We start from the raw sequence: 12,500 nt of genomic DNA, 5'->3' as shown, positions 1-12,500 counted from the left end.
CGCAACAAATAGGATATATGTATTTGTAACTGCAATTAAAATTTTGAATTATTGAAAGCGAGTAATTATAATTATGATTGTATTTGGTATTTTTTTCGATCCTTGTAATTGTAGTTGCAATTGTAATTTGAAAATAGGACAGGTAATTATAATTGTTATGACATAAAACATATGTAATTATTCCAAGCCTGAGATATATATATATATATATATATATATATATATATATATATATATATATATATATATATATATATATATATACAGTATATACACACACATATATATGTGTATATATATATATATATATATATATATATATATATATATATATATATATATATATATATATATATATATATATATTGGGATGTGAATGTTATAGACTTTCAATATTACAGCATTATTCTATATACCTGCCTTATCCAGGGTTTTGTACTGGGGGCGAAATTGTTCTACATTACTACATGTGTATTTTAGCACTATTATTTTATACCAGATGAATTCGGGTCTGTCCAGAACTTGTCTCCGCATTTCGTTCCCACAGTCTTCCTTATTTCACAAGACTTCTAACTTTTGCCAAGTCTCATTATGTTTTTTGTACTTTTACATAACTGTTCCTCTTAACTGGGGGATAGCCTTTCAATATTCGGCCTTCTGATCAGATTACTCATACCATCAACGCAAAAACGATACTTAGAAGTTCCTAATTAATTTTTTTCATAATAAGGTTTTGTGTATTAGTAATAATGGCAAATACTGTAATGTTTATGGCTATTATTGTTGTATAAAAGCATCGTTCTTTATGTTCTTATTGAACTGTCGGTAAGTATACGTAACTATCAAATATTTCTTCGATGGTTATTGGAAACGAAACCACTCAAAATACCTTTTGGTCTGATGTAAGAAGCTCAGTATCGAACTGCAATAAATCGAGGAATGGAATTTTTCACAAAGACTTTTGAAAACATGTTCCACACTGAAGGGGAGATGCGATGTATCTAAAATTTTTGTGAAAAATACTCCATTTTCCGTAGAATTTCGTGCAACTAGATCCAGTAAAGAATAAAGCTTACAACTCCCTAAGCATTGAAAAAATTTCCTTTCCCGAATATTTTCATGCCGAGTGAAAAAAATAAAAGTCAATAAAATCAAAGTTAACAACTTTTTCTTCTTACTCCATTACGATGCTTTAAGTACTTTTGTGAATTGCTCGATGTTCTACTGATCGATTTAGCTGTTAAACATACTGATGCCGAGTATTTATTGTATTTATATTGATTCCCTTAAGAAGACTGGTTTCTCTGGGCCTTTGCCCCTAATGGGTAATCTATACAGGAGTTGTTACCAAACAATTTGGATCACGTGATGAATAATTATTCTGTCAATATAAGGAATATTTGCTGAATAATTAAATCTGTATTCTTTCTTTTCTCTCCCTGAAAAATAAAGGGAAATTTAAAAATACTTACGTAAAACATTAAGAGAAAACACACGACTAACCATGTTAACCAGTCATTTAAAGGGAAGGCAGATATCCTTTGTAATGCAAATATTCTTTGTAAATTATTCAGTAAACATTTCCCGCTTAGCCTCGCCTGAGTTGTACATTCCAGATTGCTCCGTAAAAACGTTCATAAAGATTGCTCACATATTTGTTTGAAAATGCCTCTATATTTTTGTACATACAATCAGCCTTTGATGTTTTTTTCGCAGAAAAACCGCCTTCTATGATTATTATTCATGTTTTGCATAACGCTTAAACGATATTACATCAAGAAATCGGAGCTCTACAGTAAATGTTTATGAATGAAAATTAATATTTTAGTTTTTTCTTTTGTCTGAGCAACGTAAGTGTAGGTTTTCAGGAACATTAACCTCTTATGCAGGCCTTAGAAATCTCTTGAGCAAATCCTAGAATTCTTGTAGAGTAACGAGGCTTCTCTTTTCGATGAATGCTGTTGGAATTCTATTAATTAGATTGGCCAACTTGCTAGTGGGAACTGGGTTCTTCAAACGTTGCGTTTTTGGTCCTTTGTATTTTCTTGGGCACATTCAGAGGGAATGGGTTCGAGCCTCGATGGCTCAGTCGGTTACAGCAGCAGCTTCGGACTTCGTAGAGGTCTGTGGCGCGGGTTCAATCCCGCAAGCCGGCTGATCAGAGAGGCAGACACTTTGCTATCCGTGTAGACATCCCGGGATTATATATGTAATCAACGGATAGGTTTGCTTAAAAAGCAAATGGATGTTACAGACTAAATACACACACAAAACAAAGCCACTACAACACCTTCTAAAAACATAACAAACATCTCACACGTCTCGAACGCTCGCCATACCCGCGCAATAACTTCTCGCTGCTGGGAAGAAAGGGCGTTGGGTCTGGTATGATACATGAAACATACGTACCGGGGTCTAAGCGATGTCAGGCAGGGCAGCCGATCGAGACCACAGGTCTACCCCAAAGCCAAATCAAAAAGTCCTTCAAAAGAAGGCATCGTGCTTACCCCATACAAAAATGGGAATAAAAGCACGTTAAAAGAAAAAAAAAAAAAAAAAAAAAATTCAGAGGGAATGGGTTCCTGAAAGCTTCAAGTCAGTAAGAATTAAAATGGATGCTAAACAATCATATGAAAGAAAACATGAACGCTTTCATTCGCAAAATATTGTACATATCCAGTCCAAAACGTTCTTTTAAAAAAAAAAGTTTTTTCATTTTCAAAATAGCTAATACATCGCCTGCTGTTACTAGCACTCGTTATAGTTGCTTACTCGTTTCCACTCCTCCAAATACCCGCATGTTCCAAATACCCAGATGTAAAAAAATGTCCAACGCAGCTGGGTCGACGGGACGCTATTTGCTGCTATTTCGATACGTAGTTTGCAACAACACGATTTGCTAAACGCTTCGTGATTTAAAACGCTTTAAGAACGTTGATCAGTTGCATTTCGTGAATGGCTACAGTAGAAGGAAGTAACTGTTGAATTTTTTCGCTAGACTTCCTCTGGAATGGTTCGGTGATTTGAAATATGGAAAAGAGTGATTACAGAAGAGAGAGAGAGAGAGAGAGAGAGAGAGAGAGAGAGAGAGAGAGAGAGAGAGAGAGAGAGAGAGGTTGATTCTTTAACAGAAAATGGGCTCAAAATTTACATTTGGAAATTGATACCTTGTCGTTTTTTTCTTTGTAATATGTCTATAATTATAAAATCACTGCGAAATGTAATGCGCTTTCAAATACTGGTGTTTAACGGTATTTGAAGTGAATCAACTTAGTTCCAGGTTTTCAAAAAGTAGCCAAAATTTTTACGTGAAAAGATTTTCCGCATTTCTGCATATTTAAAATCATTGTTTAAATGAAAACAAGAAAAAGAAGAGATGTCTCCTCCAGTCATTCACCCTAGCCAAACTAGCAGAATGCATAGGTATAACATTTTCGATAAGCAGGGAATGTTGGGAATGTGATGGAAATATTTCGAGAAGTAAAATAATGCAAATATTAATGTGGAATTTTCCACCTGCTTGTATATTTCCTGAGTCATTTAATCTGCCTCTTTCCAAGAGGCTGGTCTGTCATCACCTAAAGTGGGAATCTCATAAAAGTATTTTCTTACTGAACTTTGATTGTTTTGGGCAGTCATGAAAGATAAGGTCTCAATCCCCTTTTAAAAAAATGTTGACCATAGAAGGAACTCCATGTTTGAAAAATTGCAGTCTGTTATCAAGCATTTTGAAAAATGCTCCTCAAATATTTATATGTCATAAATCCTTTCATATGTAAAGAAATAAAAACTCATTTATTGCCTTTTTTATTACTGTAAAGTCGACTGGAACTCTTCACGAAGAATCTTGAATACATTTTTGGATTTTGACCATCAGCACCTAATGAAAGAAATAGTTGAAAAGTTTAGGTTGAAGTTGTAAGATCCGATAAAACCGACTTTATGTAGATGGCAAAACAACAACATGACCGAGCAACATACATTGAAAGGAGTGCACGAGCTTTTGGGAATGTCTAAGAAAATAAACCCAAAGATTGATGTTATAGATGTAAACTCAAACACTTATGTTCATGACTTGCGAGACCAGTATTTAAACGAGTGCATGGCAGAGAGGTACCTCCCCTAACAAAGTTTTAAATGATATTATTGAATCATAAACTTTACTTTTCTTGGAAGTCTGGCCAGTACAAAGACATTGTAGCATTAGCTATTCTTTTCTTCTTTTCAGTAAATATATGAAAGCCGTTTATTATATATTCTGGAGATTATGTGTATATGTTTACACACACACATAAATAATCTGTAGGGGCTGCTTATTTGCTTATTAAATAGAAACAGTGATGATGAAAATAAGAAAGTAGGAAAAGTGGTGGGGTGTTAAAGATTACTATTATGATAAGAGAGTCGAGATTGAGATGGTATGGCCATATGGTAAGAATGAATGAGGAGGAAGGATAGAAGAGGCTTGGATGTTACCTGTTGGGGATAGAAGGTGGAGAGGGAGGCAAAGGATTAGATGGTGCGATAAAGTGACGGAGGATTTGGAGAGGAAGGGTGTAATGGAGGGAGATCTTTCCGATAGAATTAGCTGGAGAAGACCCATTCAAGCAACCAAGCCCTTACCTTGAGGACTGTGGTGGGCGTGAAGAAGTGAAAGTGCAAAACTTATATTAAAATGTAAAGAGCTTTCTTCTAACGTATTACCAAGCTGCAGAATGTCAATTTATCTCAATTAAAAATAGAGAACGAGCGGAATATAGTTTCCAACCAATATAAAATCAGTAGGGAACAAATCCTCGCTTGATGAAACAAATAGCGGATTACAATTGTCAATAAAACTGAGCCTGTTATGGGCATGGCAGTCTAAATAAAGTTCAGTTTCCCAATTTCAAATGGCATAGGCTGAAGGAATTGTGAAACACTCCAATGACAGAGAATTTCAAATTTTCCTGTAATTTTGAATTTGAAAATAAAACCGAAAGGAGCTGTAATTAAAACACTGAATTCAAGAAAAAAATGACAACTTAATCGTCAAATTATAAATTTGTGTAGAGCCATTATACTGCTGTAACAAAACTGAAAATATCACATTTAATTCTATAAAAACCGGGGCCTTTTGCGTCGAACGGCGTTGGAGGCAATGATGGTGATTTAGAAATAGTGTAATTTAAATTTTACCAAAATTAGATATAATTATATATCTCAGTCAAACACAGATGGTTTTGATGGAAGTCATGAAAGTTATTGTAATTAACTCCACATACAAGAGAAATTTAGATATCAAAATATGCTGCTTATTATTAGATAAAAATTACCTTGAATCATAAACTAAAGGAGAAATTTTAATGAAGTCTCCTAAACACTCAAGGACTATATCCCTTTAATCATGTTTCATCCATCCTTTTGATGGAACGCATATGGCCACATCAAACGCACGCGTTTGTTGGGCAGAGTTATTGTACGGACTTCATTGTTTCAATAATTTTTAGAACGTTGACTGGCACTGCATCCCAATGGGCGTAGAGTCGGTTTATAATCTAAATGTATATTATTGTTAAATTTGGACATTGTTTAAATAACATTTCTCTTTGTCTGTAGGTGACTATTACCCTCAGCAAGACTCACGAAGTGCACTGCAGTCATTACTGAAGGGTGGGCGCAGCGTTCGTTCGGTCCCTGTGTGCATCCACTTTTTACCCTTTTACTTTACCCATATTCCTGCTTCCTTTCATCAGTCTTGCCTTCCTATGTCCCTTACCAGTGCTTTTCAGTGCAGCGATGGAATTTTCTCCCAGTTTTTTTTTTCTTTTTTTTTTTTTTTTGATCCATGTAACTGATCATCTTTATTTTCTGGATCTCTTTATCTTGCTGTCCAACCACTCCAACTCCTCCTGTGCATTATCTTATGCGCTGATTGGCCGAAGGTGTCACATTTTTGGCTTGACAGCCTACATTTCATATATCTGATCAGTCTCTCTCTCTCTCTCTCTCTCTCTCTCTCTCTCTCTCTCTCTCTCTCTCTCTCTCTCTCTCTCTCTTAACCCACAAATACACAAAACACACACCTATACAAACATTCACATACAAATATATGTAAGTATATATATATACATATATATATATATATATATATATATATATATATATATATATATATATATATATATATATATATATATATATAAGAATGTGTGTAAAACACTTCTGCCTCTGTATGTCTTTCCCTTTATCCGATTATCTACCCTTGTTTTTATCGGTTTATGTCTCTTCCTACAACAATTTCTCTGCATCTCCATCAGCGTCTTTTTCCACCCATCCACATTCAGTCTTTCCCTTCTTCTTCATTCCCTTCCTTTATCAGAAGAGCTTTTGGCCTTTCCTCTCTTTTGTTTTCTCCGCCCTTTAGCGCTTCTCCCTTTTCTATTGAATTACTGTTTTTTTTTCTTTTAACATTTTCGACATAGTCTCTTTTATTTTTTGTAGTATGTCATTTATTTCCCATTCGCGATTCCGAAAACTAGAGTAACTAGTGTTTTTTCTTGAGTGGAAACTATCCAATGATTTATGTCGATGTGTTGATCATTTTTCAAACAGGGTTTTTCTTAATGTGTAGACAATTCCGTTTTCCGCGGGGTTTTGTTTATGGGACGAAATTGGTGCAAGTTACTGTTTGCTAACCTTGATGACATTAATTGACACGATATATATATATATATATATATATATATATATATATATATATATATATATATATATATATATATATATATATATATAAACACAGACACACACGCATATATATGCATACATACATACATATATATATATATATATATATATATATATATATATATATATATATATATATATATATATATGTGTGTGTGTGTGTGTGTGTGTGTGTGTGTGTGACTCAAATATTTTCTGTTAAAACAGGACACCATCTAATAAAAGGAGCCCATAAAACCGCCAAAATGTAGACAGTTGATGCTATAACTCAGGAGAACAACTGTCTCCCTCTGCAGGCAGGTAACAAATGCCCATACATTAACTGCCTGTAGAGAGAGACAGTTGTTCTCCTAAACTGTAGTATTAACTCTCTACATTCTGGCGTTTTTATGGGCTCCTTTTATTATTATTATTATTATTATTATTATTATTATTATTATTATTATTATTATTATTATTATACATCTTCTTCTTTATCTTCAGCTTTTCCCATCTTTATATGGGGTCGCTGTTTATTATTAGTCTTCTCCATCTTCTGCGATCATGCACCATTACCTCACTCACGTTCTTCTCCTGCATGTCCCTGTTATTTGTGTCTCTCCATCTCATTCTTGGTCTACCTCTCCTCCTTGTTCCAGGCACTTCCATATTCATGGTTCTTTTACATACAGAATCCTCCTCTCTTCTCATAACATGTCCAAACCATTGTAATCGTCTCTGTTGCAGCTTCTTTGATATTTCTGTAACTTTATTATTATTATACATATATATATATATATATATATATATATATGTATGTGTGTGTGTGTGTGTACTGTATACACACACACATACATGCGTTTAGGCTTTCAGTATTGCAACTAATCCAATACACATGCCATACCCAGGGTATTTATCCATTGGACAAAATTGCTGTAAATTATTGCTTGTTTGTCTTAATATTTGTTGACACAATATCAGTTCGTGTCTTTGTCCTCAGGTTGTGTCTTTGTCTTTAATTTCTACAATCTTCTATAGTCACACGTTTCGTGTTATATATTGTGGCTTGGTGTGACTCCTTTTCGTAACTGAGTTTAGCTATTTAATATTCGGCCTTCCGACAAGATTTCTCAAAAAAAGTATGACAAAAAGATTCGTAATGGGGGATCAGTCCACCCCTTGTTTTTAGAATGACTTCTATAACGATTTTGCGTGTATTATCAAAGACAAATGCGCAATACTCTTGGCCATTATCGTTGTATAAAAGCATTGTTCTTTATGTTTGTATCGAACTGTCGTAAAGTATACTGTCAGGTATTTTGTCACTAGTTATGGGACACAAACCAGTCATAATACCTTCTGGTCTGAAGTTAAAAGCTCAATATCGAACTATAATAAATCAAACAAAGCTATTCGATATCAAGGAGGATAATTTTTCACATACATTTGCGAAAATGTATTTCACACAGCGGAGGAGATGGGAGGCCTCGAAAGCGTGTGAAAAATATTCCATATTTTGAAGATTGGTTTTTCTGTCCAATTAGAGATAAGTCAAGTTCATAAAAACAAAATTCTTCTCGCCAATATTTTCGTACCGAGTAAATTGAACTACGTCCCCCTTTTCTCCCCCTATTCCGGTACGATGCATGAAATATTTTTTTCAAGAATTACTCGATATTTTATTTTTTATTTTTGAACGAATTTATAACGAGCATGTCTTATGTCTTTTAAGATTACTCGTGAAATGACTGATATCTTCAGGCATTTGCCTAAAATTTATAGATCGTTACCAAACAGTTTGGATCTTGTGATGAAAATTAACGTGGTAATAAAAGGAATATTTGCTGCATAATTTGCAACATTTACTTTCATATGTTGTATAAGACCCTTAATAATCATTCTTCTCTCTTTAACTGACAAGGAAAGAGGAAGTAAACAAAGGCCACATGAAGCATTACCAAGAAAATAGACGAGTAATATTACCAAATCATTAAATTTAATGGAATGGCAAACATATTTGTAAATAATTCAGTAAGCATTTTTCGTGTACCCTTGTCTGCGTTGTAGATTAAACAGTGTGCTTTAAATTCTCATAAAGATTGATCACTTATGTCCTTGAAAATGCTAGTGATTCTTTTTTCTATTGTAATCTTTCTTTAGTATTCGTTTTTTTCGCAAAATAGCTGCAGTCTATAAATATTCACGTTTTGCTTGGAGAATTTACTACTCGAAATGTTAACGACTTTGATGGTTATGTTTTTATTCTCTTTCGTCTCAGTAACTCTTAGTAAGTTTTTAGGAATGCTCTCGAGCAAGTCATGGAACTCTTTCAGCGTAGCGAGGCTGTCTTTTCCAGTGAATGCGCTCGGAATTCTGTTAATCAGATTAGCCAACTCCAAGGTGGGAGCTGTTCTCTTCGTGCTTTGTGTTTTTAATCATTTCTAAGCATATACCAAATGAGTGGAATCCTAAAAGTCTTAAGCCAGTAAATGATAAAATGGATTCTAAACAATCCAGAACGTTCAGTCTACCTTAAGAAACACAAACGCTTTCATTTGCAATATATAATTGTACATTTCCAGTCCCAAACGATCGTTGAAAAAAAAGAACGTTTTAATTTCCAAATAGCGAATGGGTCGCCTGCTATCAGTAATCGTTATCATTGCTGCCTCGATGCCATTCTTTCAAATGCCCTTATGTAAAAAAAAATGTCCAACGCAACTGGGTCGATGAAAAATGGGATGAAAAACATTATTATTTTCTCGACTGTAACGGGACGCTATTTGTTGCAGGAACGATCCTCATTCGATACGTGGTTTGCAGCAACTCGATTTTCTAAGCGTTTCGTGAACTTAAATGCTGCAAGAACGTTGTTCAGTTACATTGCGTGAATGGATACAATAGAAGGGCAGTAAGTGTTGAATTTGTTTCACTAGACTTTCTCTGCTGAAATGGATCTATCATTTGAAATTTAGGAAATAGTGATTGAGAGAGAGAGAGAGAGAGAGAGAGAGAGAGAGAGAGAGAGAGAGAGAGAGAGAGAGAGAGAGAGAGAGAGATTCTTTACCCGAGGATGTATTCAAAATTTACATTTAAAAATGTATACCTTCCAGTTTTATTTCTCTGTTTAATATGTCTGTAATTATAAAATCGTTTTGTGAAATATGATACGTTTTTCACCCGTGGGTTGGGGGGGGGATAGCTTCAGTGCACCTTACGCGGTGCACGGTAGGCAAGATTCTTTTCAGCGTCCTTTCGGCCCATAGCTGCAGCCCGTTTCATTTGGCCCAAATTTTATAATCCAATTCCAATTATGTTTTCGGTAAAACTACTTTACTTGCGCGCCTGATTCCCGTCAGTTGCCGACCGGGACAGGTTACAGCCTTTTTGGGGGTTCGCCCCCGCCCCCCGGCCAGGTCAGGGCACTTCCCCCTTAGTTAGGTTAGGTAGGTAAGATCTGGTTAGGTCAGGACCTGGCATTATAGGAAAGATTATGTCTATTTGTGTATGAGAAACCTGTCCCGGTCGGCGACTGGCGGGAATCCGGCCACGCAACTAAAGTAAAGTTTTACCGTGTTTTCATACGCTTATTTTAACATTATTTAAAATTAGTCAACTTGGCTCCAGGTTTTCATGAAAATATCCAAAAATCCTATGTGAAGAGACTTTTCCCATTTCTGCATATTCCAAACCATAGTTAAAGTGAAAGCAAGAGAAAGAGAGAATAGAGAAAGAGTAGATTTTATACACCGAATAACAATCAAAGACAATATCTGGATGTCACTCCCTTTATTAAACTTGACCAAAATAGTGAGTTGTAGAGTTGTAACTTCTTATAAGCGCAGGAAATGTTAGGAATGTGATGGAAATATGACAAGAAATAAAAGGTGAATGATGAATGAGGAATTTTCCTTCTTGTGTATCAACTTGCCTCTTTTCAAGCCTGAGTTATTTAACCCTCCTCTTCTCAAGACTGAGTTATTTAGCCTGCCTATTTTCAAGCCTGAGTTATTTAACTTGCCTCTTTTCAAGCCTGAGTTATTTAACCTGGCTCTTTTCAGGACGGAGTTATTTAACCTGCCTCTTTTCAAGCCTGAGTTGTTTAACCTGCCTCTTTTCAAGCCTGAGTTATGTAACCTGCCTCTTTTCAAGCCTGAGTTATGTAACCTGTCTCTCTTCAAGACTGAATTATTTAACCTGCCTCTTTTCAAGACTGAGTTATTTAACTTGCCTCTTTTCAAGCCTGAGTTACTTAACCTGCCTCTTTTCAAGCCTGAGTTATGTAACCTGCCTCTTTGCAAGACTGAGTTACTTAACTTGCCTCTTTTCAAGCCTGAGTTATTTAACCTGCCTCTTTTCAAGACTGACTTATTTAACTTGGCCTCTTTTCTAGGAGCTGTTCTGTCATCATCTAAAGTGGTAATTTCATCAACACATTATATTACTAGATTGGGATTGTTTTGGGCAGTCATGATCGACTATTCCTCAGTTCCATTCTAAAAATGTGGAGTACAGAAGGAACGTCATGTCCGAAAAATTACCGTAGATGAAAATTAAGGACACCAGATGGAGACTATCGTGTCAATAAAAGAAAGTATTCAGTGACTAAATGAAAAAATACTATTTATTCTTGTGTAGTGTGGATGTGCAATAGAGCTGAAATCTAATGTGAGTGCTGAGAGTCTGGTATCTCCAGTGAAGTAAAGCCTGGTTGCTGATCTGATTCATTTTTGAGGAGAACAGTCATTCATCTGTGTCATTTTTGCATATTTTACGAGACTTGTACTGTATTGGTTATATTACATTCCGGAAACATACATTAGTATTAAGAGTCATCTTAAAGGCAATTCGAGTATTTTTTTGTATGTGTTACTATATATATATATATATATATATATATATATATATATATATATATATATATATATATATATATAATATATATATGTGTATTATATATGTATATATATATATATATATATATATATATATATATATATAATGTAAATATATCAGTATATATATGTAAATATGTAAAATTATATATATATATATATATATATATATATACGAGATATATATATATATATATATATATATATATATATATATATATATATATATATATATATATATATATATATATATATATAATATATATATATATATATATACATATATATATATATATATATATACATACATATATACACACACATACAGGTAACTCTATAACTCACCATTTAACCCTCCATTTACAAGGGGATGCGTTCCCAAAGACGTCGTGTTTATGGAAATCGTGTAAAAAAATCCTATTCCCATAAGAGCCAGTGGTAATGAGGGTTTAGGTTCGGAGACAGTAGGAAACTCTTCCCTTTTTAGGGGGTTCTGATAAAAAAAAATTCTGTTATGTGAACATCATGTATAAAACAGTACATTGAAAAAACAACTTTTCACTGTCCATCATTATTGCCGTACCTTCTTTCCTTTTGCTCTCCTCCCAATTTGTGCCGCTGGGTCAGGCGACGGCTCCATCTTTCCCCTTGTGTATTAAAACAGTGTTATGATAGGGGGTTAAGTTCAGAGGCAATTGCTTCTCTACTGGATACTGATAAGCGGCTGCATAAGGAATTTTCTCAAGCTCCTTCTTCGTCTTACCGTTCTTAATGTGAGGAATTCGTATAAATAGATCATTTTATCCTAATCACGGTCTGTGTTAAATTGAAATCGTATATTTAGAGCTGGTGCTGAGTTATCCGTATATGTATATATATATATATATATATATATAT

This window comes from Macrobrachium rosenbergii, chromosome 17 (assembly GCF_040412425.1).
Source record: "Macrobrachium rosenbergii isolate ZJJX-2024 chromosome 17, ASM4041242v1, whole genome shotgun sequence".
Lineage (NCBI taxonomy): Eukaryota > Metazoa > Arthropoda > Malacostraca > Decapoda > Palaemonidae > Macrobrachium > Macrobrachium rosenbergii.
Note: the sequence above shows the minus strand (reverse complement) of the source record.